Here is a 14,519-nt window from a genome sequence, read left to right on the forward strand (position 1 = left end):
TGGCATAGTCCCATTAAAAATCCCTGAGACTGTAATGTTACAAGAGACTCAGAGTCCCATCCTTAATAGTATCTAAAAGTGTACCTAATCAAGGACTTAAATTTCTCTGCAGTAAGGTAAATATAAATGCAACTCGACTACTTTATTACAAGAGGTCCAAAGATCCACTACCAGCAAAAATCATGTAAGTGGTTACCACTAGCTGATTATGCAACTTCTAATGGTTAAGAGTCTATGAAATAAAATTATGACTTCATAGATTGAAACAAAGAATAAATAAGCATTTTGTGTTTTCACACAAAACACAAAATTTCAATTTCAATTTAAAGTGTAACATCCAAAGTGTATATAGCTGGGCCAGCATCATCAAAATACAGTATTTTTACATCACCCTCCAAAGTTTCCTAGTGGTACATCATGACCCAGCCTTCCATCCAGACCCCAATCACAAGTAATCATGGATCTGCCTCCTGGCACTATAAATCAGGCTTTATTTTCTAAGACTTTATATAAAGACAGAGACATACAGTAGGTATGATCTAGCTTCTTTCACTAAGCAAAATGAATCTGACACTTATCCAAGTTACTGTGCATTCATTTATTCATTTTATTGCTAAATGAAATAAATCCTATTTCGATTATATACTTATGAAGTGATGCATATTTGAGGTTTTATCCTATTGCATTTGTTTTTTCCTACTATGAGTGAAACCACTATGAACATGTTTGTACAAGTCTTCGTAAAACTATGATTCAGTTTCTCTGAGCTAAATATCTAGGAATGGAATGGCTCGGCCATGAGGAGAATGTTTAATATGTTAAGAAACTCAATCAAATGATTGAGGCCATTGGTTGTACCACTTTATATTCTCACCCAAAGAGAATCACAGGCCAGTTTCTCCACATCCTCACCAACATTCCATATTTTAGGGCTTTTTCATCCCTTCTAGTTTGTGTGTGACATTATCACAGTGAGACCATAATTTTGCATTTTCCTGATAATGAAACAAAACAACTTTTTATGCACCTGTAGGTCAACTGATACATAAAATGTTTATTTATAAAATGTTTGTTCAAATATTTTTACCCATTTTTGAAAAACTAGCTTGTCTGCCCTCTTATCATTGAGCTGTAAGAATTCTTCACATATGCTGGATTCAAGTATATTTTAGAAATGTATATTGCTAACACTTTCTTCTCCTTTGTGGCTAACCTCTTCATTTTAGTAATATGTATTTCAGAGCTCAACAGTGTCAAATTCTGATAGCTTTTTATTTCTTGATTTTATTTTCTGGTTATTACTTTGTTTTTTTTTTTTTTCTAAGAAACATTTGCCTATTACAGAGTCATCAAGATTTTATTCTATCTCTTTTTTTCCTACTAGTTTCATAGGATTAGGTCTGATATTTAGGTCTATATAGTGGGGTGAATGGGCCTCCCTGGTGGCTCAGACAGTAAAGAATCTGCTTGCAATGCAGGAGATGCATGTTCGATCCCTGGGTCAGGAATATCCCCTGGAGAAGGAAATGGCAACCCAATCATTTACCTGGAGAATTCCATGGACAGAGGTGCCTGAACACACGAGAGATACAGTCCACGGGGTCACAAAGAGTCAGACATGACTGAGCAACTAAACAATAACATCCACAGTGGGCTGAATGATGTTCCCCCAAATTTCATGAATACCTGAAATCTCATAATGTGGCCTTATTGGAAAAAGAGCCTTTGGAGCTATATTCAGGTGTGATCATATTGGACTGGGTAATGACTCTGTGTTATGCCTTTAATATAATGTTCCTCATCGGCAAGTCCATGAATATTAGTTCACTGTAACTCTGGGATGTTCCTGTAGCCCATCTTTGACAAGGCTCATGTTCGTACAGTGTTTTGTAAGGACTGTTTCAAGCAATTCATCATCTGTGAGTGCGTGTGTTCAGTTGCTCAGTCATGCCCAACTCTTTGTGACACCATGGACTATAGTCCACCAGACTCCTCTGTCCATGGGATTTCCCAGGCAAGAATGCTGGAGTGAGTTTCCAGGCCTTCCTCTAGGGGATATTCCTGACTCAGGGATCGAACCCACATCTCTTATGTCCCCTGCATTGGCAGGCAGATTCTTCACCACTGAGCCTCCTGGGAAGGCCCTTCATTATCTGTATAACTGTTTAAAGCTTTTCAGAGATGATACACTTTCAAGGTTTCTCTGAGGTGTAAGAAATCTAAATGACCTAATCTCATAAAATATGAACCAAATTACTATGATACTCCCTGGGTGGCACTGGATTTCGGTCTGGATGGTATCACACTGGAGCATCTTTTTCCTGCAAAATCTGCTCTCTGCTGCTGGCTTCTGCAAGCACACTATATTTAAGCTGTTCTGAAGATATTCTGGACTTGGCTTCTCTGTGATGCTGACCCCACAGGCGCACATCTCTGCACCTGCTTGCTGTGGCCAGCATTTTTATTGGAAGTGGATCATTTCATCCTTCTGACATGGAACAATGCCATCTGACTGATTAGAATTCTTTTTAGAGAATTTAAAATATCTAATTTAGCTTCAGCAAGGTACAGTTTAGAATGGCCTCCATCACAAAAAGGACCAGGAGCTATACAGCAGTCATCCACACCACCCATCACCACAACACAAGGGGTGCCAAGTAGGATGGATTTCCCAGAAATACAAACACGCAAGGGTAAATGTAGCAGAGAAGTCATTTAGTCCACAGGGAGATGAAACTCGTAGTTTCACAGAATTGTCAGAAAAACTAAGTACATCTCATGTTTAGGTAACTTTAAAATATCATATTTTGGTTACTTACAAGTGCTTGTAATAAAAAAAAATTTGCCTTGCTTTTTCACATATGGTTTTCTTTCCATAAGGAAGATAAATTTGTTACCACAAAATATTCTTTATTTTAATGCAAGAAACAAACAGGTCTCTTGCAATGAAGAATTATATTAGAAACTGTTTTGTTAAACGAACACTGCACACTAGCCCACATTCAGTGTGTTCAGAACTTGGAAACGGAAGGGTGGCAGAATATGTCACCCTAAAACATGACAGTAGGGGCTCACGACATACCACCCCAAAATCTGCCACTTTGGCGTGTTGGTTACTGGGAGCTGTAGGCACTTGGAAAAGAACGATGCAAGGAGAGGCTTTCTCTGAACTCCCTTGTCTGCCTCAAGACAGATGCTCCAAAAGGAACCAACTGTCGTAAATCCCCTCCCCGGGGCTTCATCAACCAGGGAAGTGGGATTTGTCACCAGAGAGGAAACAAGCAGGGGACACCACACTCAGACACACTCGGTCACACACTAGTACACCTCGCGTCCACACTCAGACACACTCGGTCACACACTAGTACACCTCGCGTCAACGCTCTAAGGGTTCGTCTTCTTATCATTTCTTCTCCCCTAAGAGGCCTACGTGCCTCTTATTTAAGCATGAATTCCAAGTCCCCCCAGGGAGTTACACATTTTGCCCGGGATATCTCACATATGTATCAAAATATATGAAGTCAAATGTTAATCAAATATCTGCGTGCTTTCCTCTTATTAATCCATCTTTTATTAAAAGAGGTCTCAGTTAAGAACTCAGAAGTTTAGAAGGAAAATTATTTTTCCTCCCCTACAAAATACATTTGTAAAAAAACCAATAATCGGTATATTTTTGGAAGATATTCTGACATGTTGTTTCAATATTATTCAATGAGTTTTAAACTTTAAAAAGGGAAATCATTCTCTTTCCAACTCAAACTGCCCACATTTCTCTAACATACCCACAAATGCACGCAACACAGAAAGACTAAAGTTCTCACCACACGGGCCCCCTGCCTGCAATTCTAATAGACAGTAGACTGGAAAAAACAAAGAACAAGTGTTGAAAGGTAGCGCTGAAATCTGTTAATAAAAAAGTGGGCTGTAAAATCATATTATAGTTTAACATTTGATGTAGACGATGCAGAGGCAACCAACATTTGTCGGTGCAGCCTGTGAAGGCAATTACTCGGGAAAAGATTACAAAGGAGATCTTGTTCTCTGATGCTAATTGATTTCCTCTCATTCAAAGTTTCGTCATGTGTCAAAATTAAGGCAATAAGAGACAACAAACACTACCTGATTGCAAAGTTGTTGAAGCGGTCGGAGAGATGAGGAGGCCCACTTCAGCCAGCCAGTCTGAATGTGCTTTAAGTACATCTCAGTTTACAGCTAGAACATAGGAGTACCTACCTATAGGAACATGGTGGAAAAAAATACTGTTGAATAAATGTTTGATTTAAGGTGTAAGTTAAACATATTACAAACTTGTAGAGCATGAATTTAGCGTAGGCTTTCCTGACATGCACTGCAAAATTTCCATTAAAATGTCTATTTTCAGACACAAAAGCCATAAAAATTTAAATAAAGCTCTAAACTCATTTGGCAACTGCCTCACATCTAGCTTCTGGTTCTATTAAGCCATGAGCTCACCCAAAGGCATACCCCAGAATATCAGTAGGAATTATCTCTGGGAGAGGTCTTGCTCTAACTTGTGCTTGTCTGCATTCACTATAATAGGCTTGTAGTCAGAACACAGATGTCTATTTCATTTTAAAATAATAGTCCCATAAACGAGTATCAGGGCAATTAAGAATAAAACCCTTTATTAAAACTTGGTATCTAGACTTAGGGGATAGTATCAAACAAGGACTCAGAGACACCCTCTTAAACTTAAATCATTTCAATCATTCAGTAAAGAAAATGATCAATAAATAAAGGCTCATTCATAAGGATTCATTACAGGAGCTTAAGTTAAAACTAAACAGAAACAAAACAGAATGCTTGAAGAAAACAAGATCAAAATACAAACACATAAATTAGAAAAAAAGAGAAAACTATCATTTGAATTGATGAATAATTAGTATCATGTGAAACAACTAAATACTTGATACAAAATTCTAGAAATGAAACTACGAAAAGGTGGGTAAAATGAAAATACACAAAATAAAGTATTTTATGAGAGAAATAGGAATAGCAATATAATAGAAATAATCAGAAGCTGCTTGAAATGTCACTAAAACTGATACTTCTGAAAATAGATGATACAGGTATACCTATTTTATTTATACATGAACATTTATTTTAGGGGTGTGTGTGTGTACAAGTGAACCCTGATTCAAGAATAAAAATCATTATTGGACTATAAACTCATCTACCATTGAGGGGCCATAAACATTCAGTAAGCATTATCACATTTAATTTTCAAACTATCCCTGGGAGGTATTTTAAAACATAACAATGCCCCTTTCTGATAGCCTGCTGCCTGGGTCCCAGTAGCACGTCGTTGTCATGGAAGATGAAACACACAGAGAGATTGTTTCCACCACAAACTCTTCATCATCAGCCACAGTACCCTCAGCACTGGGATGGTGCGATCGCACTACGTCCCTCAGGTCATCTCGCTCTCCTGCTCTTCCCAGGTCCTATTCCAAACGGTCTTCCTCTCCTGTCACCTGGCCACCTGGTCTCCATTCATTCACAGAATACGACCCCAGCCCCTCTCTTGTAGAAGAGCGTCCACCAGAAACAACAACCTAATCTTCCTAATAGTCAATATATTTCCTGCATCCATCTTCCCTCCTATTGCAAGAGCAGGGCTAATTCTTCCACCAAGACTCATTTTTCAGCCAAACTTTGGAGTCAAACACTTCTTATCAGAAATAATACTAGACAACCTTACCTGCCTCCTGAGAAACCTGTATGCAGGTCAGGATACAACAGAACCAGACATGGAACAATGGACTGGTTCAAAATTGGGAAAGGAGTATGTCAAGGCTGTATATTGTCTCTCTGCTTATTTAACTTATGTGCAGAGTACATCATGCAAAATGCTGGGCTGGATGAAGCACAAGCTGAAATCAACACTGCCAAGAGAAATATCAATACCCTCAGATATGAAGATGACACCACATTATGGCAGAAAGCAAAGAGGAACTACAGAGCCTCTTGTTGAAGGTGAAAGGGGTGAGTGAAAAAGCTGGCTCAAAACTAGACATTCAAAATATGAAGATCATGGCATTTATTCCCATCACTTCATGGCAAATAGATGGGGAAACAATGGAAACAGTGACACACTTTATTTTCTTGGGCTCCAAAATCACTGCTGATTGTGACTGCAGCTTTAAAATCAAAAGATGCTTTCTCCTTGGAAGAAAAACTACGGCAAACCTAGACAGTGTATCAAAAAGCAGAGACATCACTTTGCCGACAAAGGTCCATTTGGTCAAAGCTATGGTTTTTCCAGTAGTCATGTATTGATGTGAGAGTTGGACCATAAAGGAAGCTGAACACCAAAGCATTGATGCTTTTGAACTGTGGTGTTGGAGAAGACTTTTGAGAGTCCCTTGGACTGCAAGGAGATCCAACCAGTCCATTCTAAAGGAAATCGAACCTGAATATTCATTGGAAGGACTGATGCTGAAGCTGAAGCTCCAATACTTTGGGCATCTGATGCAAAGGGCTGACTCATTAGAAAAGACCTTGATGCTGGGAAAGACTGAAGGCAGAAGGAGAAGGGGATGACAGAGAATGAGATGGTTGGATGGCATCACCGACTCAGTGGACATGAGTTTGAGCAAGCTCAGAAAGATGGTGAAGGACAGGGAAGCCTGGTGTGCTGCGGTCCATCGGGTCGCAAAGGGTCAGACATGACTGAGCGACAACAACTCCTTTTCATTGGCTATTTAGTCTTTTTCTATCATCTGGAAAATTTCCATTGTATTCCCCACCACTGAAGACACTTTGATTTAAACAATCAAATCCTCACTCAAGTTGGAATGCTCCTTTGGTCATTTGTCAGTCTTTCTTTCAAAGGCAGAATTCCACAACAGAAGTGAGTACTTTGTCTGTATTTCACAGCTACCTTCATTCCTGGGCTGGCTGCCACTTGTCCGTGGGCGCCTCCACTCCACCAGACAGTGGTCAGTAGACCCGCCCGAGACCTCTGTGCAGCCAGACCCCCGGGTCACTTCATCATGATGAAAACATTCATTGTATTTTCCTATTATATAAGTAAAACATGGTCATTGTATATCTTTACAATAGACAAATAAAATTACAAAAAGTCCTTCACAATCCTGAATACACCCTGCTATGTACTGTCCTCTTGTTCACCTAAAATTTCAGTGGGAACCTCCTTTCCCATTACTAAATATGTTCTTGTAACATCATTTTAATATCAGTGTAGTGAAGGAATAACACGACTTCCATAATCAATCCCATACCTCTGAAAACATACCACAGATTTTGCTGTTAGAAACAGTGCTATATAGAACATTACTGCAGATAAATAATCACATCCTTCGGTTACTTTTTAAATTTTTGGACTATTCTTAAATCTGATTATATCTCAGGACTCAGCAGCACTCAGAACTAGTGGCCATTGCCCAGAAACAGGGGTCCCTTTTTTCTGATAGCCAAGGACACTTATGTCTCTTTTTCTTTAATGACTGATTTCCTATCTGTAGATTTAATCTCCCCCACCAAACATGAAATGTTAGAATTCCTCCTTCTCCTCTTTCCACTTTAAATTTTCTCCCAAAGCCTTCTCATCTACATCCATGTAATTTTACAGACTTCCTTTGCACATTAAATGAACAGAAAATACCCATAATATATAATTTGCTACAAGAAAGAGGGAAAAATTAAAGGTAACTAATTGTAGTAAGACATGAGATCATAATACCAAAATATTTAGAAAAATGATGCCTAAAAACAAAGAACATGTTTAGATTAACTACTAACCTATTATTTTAATTTGAATTTATGTTTGTAAGTCCAAAACTCATATTCACTCCAACAGGTAGGTGATTTCTAGATTTATTTCTAGAATGATTTTTCATAAGAAAGTGTTCTTATAATGAATCTCAAAGACCTTCTAAATAAGAAAAGGCAAGCCTCCATTGTTTTTATAAAGCCATTCTACAACTTTTGACAATTTCTAATTTTGAAAGTATTACATATTAAATATAGGGTTATACTTATATAACTGGAAAAATTCTATCATTTTTGAAGCTAAATTCAATGTAAATTAAACAATTCTCATTAAGATAATTAAATAATTATGACTATTATCACTATAGTTTATACTGTTTTAGCTTTCTAATTTAGGGGTAAGTTAGAAATAGAAAAAAAATTAAAAGAGCTAAATTTATCATAATTTATATATGATATTTATTGACTTACAAAACAGAAGGAAATTGTCTAAAATTTTAATTAATAAAATATTTTAATAACATGATCAAGTAAAAGAATCAAGATGCAAAACAAATAATTTAATCATATATCCATGCCAATTTATTTTCATTGATATCTACTTTTCTATTCTTGTGTATTATAGCAGAGAAAAATATAAAAACATTAAGAAAAAATAAACTATACATGTGGAAAAATTCAAGATTTTACTGATATAATATTCCAATAAACTGAATAAGAATGAATCCTTAATACAGCTATCAATGTACTATAAATGTGAGATTCTTAATATTTGAATCAATAATTATGTATTTCTATAAACATAACAGAATATTGAAATTTTCTTGAGGCACAATGAATGTTTCCTAAGTATAAACACAATGGAAAAATTACAGTCTCTAGTAATAAGTATATCTGTATTTGTTGAACATGTATTATGAGTAGTGAAATGAACAAAAGCTGCTCCCCCCACAAAAGGGTAGTCTTCATAGTATTGACAACAGAAAAAAGGCAGAAAGATATGAATGATCAATATCAGCCTCACAACTGAATAAGATAATGTACATCCAGGTGTCAAGACCCATTTTTAAGTTAGAAATCATATTTTTAAGGCATAATTAATGACATACAGATTGTGATACACAATTTAGGGGAAAACACATTATTATTTACAGATGATCACTCAGCACCACTTTTCTCTTTATTGTTTAATTTTCAGCTAGAAGGACATTTCTTGCGTTGTAGGAAGAGGGCAAACATGCATTTCTGTGGATCTCAACTGCATTTAGGCTCCTCTGAGGACACGTCAATGACTACACCCATATTCTGCTGGCTTTTTGCCTCTATTTGTGTGCCCTAAGCTGTCTTCTCCGGTTAATTTTGATATTCTAGAATTAATCATTGCCCTGGGGTGAGAGGAAGTGAAAACATCACAGGGACTTCCCATCATCTTCAAGTTGCCTTTTTCCTGATCCAGTGCTCATGGGTCCACTCTAAACTTTTGTGTGTTTTCTGGAGTTCTGACAAATCTGATCCTGACAGTTTCAGTTTGTCTTTTCATATTTTCAGTATTTCTCTAGGGGGTGAGATCTTGGCACTGCCTACTTTGCCATGTCAATGATGTCACTCTTGAAATAAATTCTAAAAGACCTAGAGATGATCATACTAAGTGAAGTAAGTCAGAGCGAGGAAAACAAATACCATATGATATCATTCATATGTGGAGTCTATGTTTAAAAAGTGATATAAACGAACCTGGTCTTCCCTGGTGACTCAGTGGTTAAAAAAAAAAAAAAAAAATCCGTCTGCCAATGCAGGACACACAGGTTCCATCCCTGGGTCAGGAAGATCCCCTGGAGAAGGAAATGACAACCTACTCCAGTATTCTTATCTGAGAAATCCCATGGACAGAGGAGCCTGGTGGGCTGCAGCCCATGGAATGACAAAAGAGACACAGCTTAGCGACTAAACCACCACTACCATAAATGAACTTACTTACAAACAGAAAAAGAATCATAGATTTCAAAAACAAACTTATGGTTACCAAAAGAAAAATGTGCGGTAGGGGGGAGGGATAAATTAGGAGCTTGGGATTAACATATACACACTACTATCTAGAAAGGACCTACTGTATAGCAACTATACTAAGCATCTCATTATGGCATCAAGTGGAAAAGAATCTGAAAACAATATGTGTGTGTGTGTGTGTGTGTGTATGTATGCTGTGTACTGTGCTTAGTCGCTCGGTTGTATCCGACTCTTTGTGGTAAAATTGAAGGCAGGAAGAGAAGGGGATGACAAAGGATGAGATGGTTGTATGGCATCACCAGCTCAATGGACATGAGTTAGAGCAAGCTTCGGGAGATGGTGAAGGACAGGAAAGCCTGGCATGCTGCAGTCCATGCAGTCACAAAAAGCCAGACACGCCTGAGCAACTGAACAGCAACAACAACCATATATATATATATACACACACATACACACATGTGTGTATATATATATATATATATATGTATATGTAACTGAATCACTTTGCTGTATACATGAAACTAGTACAACATTGTAAATCAACTACACTTCAAGGAAACCAGAATTGAAAGAGACTCGTGTACCCCAGTGTTCATCACAGCACTGTTTACAATAGCCAGGACATGGAAGCAACCTAGATGTCCATCAGCAGATGAATGGATAAGAAAGCTGTGGTACATATACACAATGGAATATTACTCAGCTATTAAAAAGAATACATACAAATCAGTTCTAATGAGGTGGATGAAACCAGAGCCTATTATACAGAGTGAAGTAAGTCAGAAAGAAAAACACCAATACAGTATACTAACGCATATATATGGAATTTAGAACGATGGTAATGATGACCGTATATGCGAGACAGCAAAAGAGACACAGATGTAAAGAACAGACTTTTGGACTCTGTGGGAGGTGACGATGGGACGATCTGAGAGAATAGCATTGAAGCATGTATATTATCATATGTGAAACAAATCGCCAGTCCAGGTTTGATGCATGAGGCAGGGTGCTGGGGGCTGGTGCACTGGGATGACCCTGAGGGATGTGATGGGAGGGAGGTGGGAGGGGGGTTTAGGATGGGGACAGGTGTACACCCATGGCTGATTCATGTCAGTGTATGGCAAAAACCACTACAATATTGTAAAGTAATTAGCCTTCAATTAAAATAAATATGTTAATCTAAAAAATAATAATAAATAAATAAAACATCCCCCAAATGGATAAATAAAATATGACCCTTGCTGGTGGAGATGCCCGAAGCAGATTCAGACTTGGAAGCACTCAGGACGTTTAGGAATATGTGCTCTCCACCAGTGGAGAAAGATGACGCAGGAATGTGGACGGGGGAGTATGGGCCCCACTGTCACCATCGGAAAGCACTGGGTGAGTAGGACACGCGGAGCTCTGAAGCCAAGGCGGCCCACTAATGCTATCTTGACATCAGCCAAGGATGGAGAGCCTTTGTACTCCTGCATTGACCAGTCGGTGGATACAGGCTGCCCTATGGAAAGGAGTGTGGCCTCGGGCAATGTCAGTCTCTTTAATTCAGAGGAGAGCAATTCCCAGGTTGAGCTGATACCTGGACTGTCAGCTGGCAGGATTCCCTACCGCTCAGCGAATGTCTTTAATTCCCAAAGTGGGATCTGGACACGCATTATGGTACCAGCTATCATCCACCCCTCAAGCCACACATACCGGCTTTGTCTTATGATCTCTGGAAATAGCACCAACATTTGGTGGTGCCTCTCCTTCCAAGGGTCCCTCTGAAGAGGGGAGGTAGTACACCCAGCTCTTGTATCACACATCCACAGAACTCGACACAGACAGTCCCAGGCCATTCAGTGCAAGAGATTTGAGCATCCATGGACACCTCATGGGGTCCTAGAACCAGTGCCCTTCGATACCAGAGGGACAGCTGTGGAAGGAACCACAGCTCCAGCCCCTTGAGATGGTCTCAGGGCCACGCTGACGTCATTCCCAGCTCTGCTCACATTCAGCTTTCATCGACAGCGGTCCAATGGAGTCAAATAGTGCTTTCTTTGAGACCTTCATTCACAAAACACGTCTAACGCCCCAGTAACCATGCTCCTCTCAGGCCATTGGTACCATGTCTGTCCAGTTACTCACAAAATCAGGCAGGGAGAATGCAGAGGTGCTGGAATAAATTGCCTTTACGTGAAGGGAAGAAGACGTATTTCTCCATGATCCCATATTATGAAAGCAGCCCCGTCTCGCCTCATCAGGAACCACTGTCCCTCCCAGGAAGGCGATCCCACTTGTCACCTGCTGGCCTCTGGGGATAAGATCCAACAAGCCTGAGCATGTAACGGCTTGAAGTCCTGGGGCTCTTCCTGTGCTTCCTGGTTCTCCGTAGGAACAAGAGAAGCTGCAGAGCCCAATGCAGGAGAGGCAGGCAGAACAAATACAAGTGAGTTACTGGGAGTAACATTAGCGGATTCATACCTACACATTTACCACTGATTCCTAGACCTACGTATTTTTACCATCAGGGACACAGCCCCATTGCTCATTTAGAATATATCCTGCAACTCTGAGGATGAGACCCTATCCTCGCAGGATGTCATCTCTGACCTGTGAGCTGCAGCTGCGCTCACTGTGAGCTGGCTGCCCACAGGTAGCACAGTAGGTGACAAGGTTGGTGGGGCAGCTTTGTTGCACCCACAGAAACATCTTCTTTCCTGTGCAGTCGATTTCTCGGTCTGACTCCGTGTAATGGAGGACCCCGAGCACTTGGACTGTTTCAGTGACTGAAGCCGCCCGTGTCAGGAAAGGCAAACCAACATCCAAAACACGCTTCTTCTCCTGTCAAGATCAAGCTCTGCCTTTCCCAGGGCGGAAGGAGTCCAGTGTGGTCAACTTTCCTCCAAGAGATGGTTGCCTCTGCAATAAACAGTGTCAAGGGAAGGCTCGGGTTGGCCTCTATTTTAGGCAGTTTGAGGTTTAGAAGCCTTGGTAGGACATTAGCCTCAAGAAAAGGAAGCCCATGATGCTGGGATCACGCACACAGAGCCTTCAAACTACAGCCCTGAATATTCTGTTCACACTCTTGCGCGAGCAATCCTGGGGTGTCCCCTGATGCAAGCTTGCTGACGCCAGCTGACTGTTTCAGCACCTAGGGCACAACAGGAGGCGGGGAGGAGGTGTGCTCATTTTCCTTCTATGCACAAAAGCTAGCAAAGCACTGACTGACAAAAAATCAGTTAAAATTATCTCAAAAGTGATTTCTTAATTTTATGACTTTTACCTCTTTCTATGTCTTTCCAGACAAATAACTCAGGTACCTTGTATTGAGTACTAGTTTCAAGGTTGGTGATATGGTGCCAGAATCAAGGAAATGCACCAAAATGCAGGATCTTTAATAATAATAATAATGAAATAAACAACCCAGTTTAAAAATGGGCAAAATATCTGAACATCTCACCAAAGAAGATACACAAAAGATAACTATGCATATGAAAAGATACTCAAGTATGTGTATCATTAAGGGCTTCCCTGATGGCTCAGTGGGTAAAGAATCTGCCTGTAATGCAGGAGACACAGGAAACACAGGTTCGATCCCTACGCTGGGAAGATCCTCTGGAGGAGAAAATGGCAACCCACTCCAGTATTCTTGCCTAAAAAACCCCATGGACAGAGGAGCCTGGCAGGCTACAGTCCAGAGGGTTGCAAAGAGTTGGATAAAACTGTTAGTGAATTGCAAATTAAAACAACAGTGAGATATCACCATCTTCCTATTAGCATGTCGCTAATCTAGAACACTGACAACACAAATGCTGGTGAGGAAGTGAGGCAAAGGAACTCTCGTTACTTGCAAAATGTTAAAGCCACTTTGGAAGACAATTTGGCAGATTCTTACAAAACTAAACATATCCTTACATACAGTCCAGCAATCATGCTTCCTAGTATTTATCCAAAGGAGTTGAAAACTTTATGTCCACATAAACCCTGCACACAAATATCTATAGCAGTTTTTCTCATGAATGCCAAAATTTGGAAGCATCTTAGATGTCTTTCAGTAGGTGAGTGAACAGATAAACCGGTACATCCAGACAATGGGATATTACTCAGTGGTAATTAACCTGCGCTAGCAAGCTATGAAAAGACATGGAAGAAGTTCATGGGTATTACTGGGTAAAAGAAGCCAACGTGAAAGGCTACATATTTCAAGATTCTAACATATAACATCCTGGAAAATATGAAACTACAGAAACAGTATAAAGGTCAGTTGCCAGGGGTTCAGAATGAGGGAGGCTGGTTGACTAGTAAAGCATACAGAAATTTTAGGGCAATGAATCTTCTGCATAATAGTGTGAGAATGAATAGGTGACATTTGACATGTGTCAAAACTCAGGATTATACAACAAAGAGTGTGTGTGCATGCTAAGTCACCTCGTCTTAGCTAAGCAGTGTCCGACTCTTTGCCACCCCATGTACTATAGCCCATCAGGCCCCTCTGTTCATGGGATTTTACAGGTAAGAAAACTGCAGTGGGTTGCCATGCCCTCCTCCAAGGGGTCTTTCTGACCCAGGATTCGAACCTATGTCTCATACATCTCCTGCAATGGCAGGAGTTCTTTACCATTAGCACCACTTGGGAAGCAAAAAGAGTGTACCCTAATGTAAACTATAGACTTTAGTTAATACAAATGTACTGATATTGGTTCATGAATTGCAACAATGTTACATACCACACTAATGTAAGTTGCTAATAGCTGCAGAAACTGTGTTAGGAGGAA

General features: G+C 39.7%; 1 long non-coding RNA gene across 1 annotated transcript in view; it reads right to left on the reverse strand.

Annotated features, from left to right (window-relative positions):
• Positions 1-1,268: 1,268 nt before the first annotated feature.
• Positions 1,269-14,519, reverse strand: part of LOC145519090 (uncharacterized) — a 255,141-nt gene continuing 241,890 nt past the window's right edge. Inside the window, exons 6-7 of the long non-coding RNA XR_014063528.1 lie at positions 6,905-7,042; positions 1,269-4,233 (exon numbers count right to left, since the gene is read on the reverse strand). This is a non-coding gene — a long non-coding RNA (uncharacterized LOC145519090). The remainder of the gene's footprint in view (positions 4,234-6,904; positions 7,043-14,519) is intronic.

This window comes from Giraffa tippelskirchi, chromosome 8 (assembly GCF_054371585.1).
Source record: "Giraffa tippelskirchi isolate mGirTip1 chromosome 8, T2T-mGirTip1v1.2.pri, whole genome shotgun sequence".
Taxonomy (NCBI): Eukaryota; Metazoa; Chordata; class Mammalia; order Artiodactyla; family Giraffidae; genus Giraffa; species Giraffa tippelskirchi.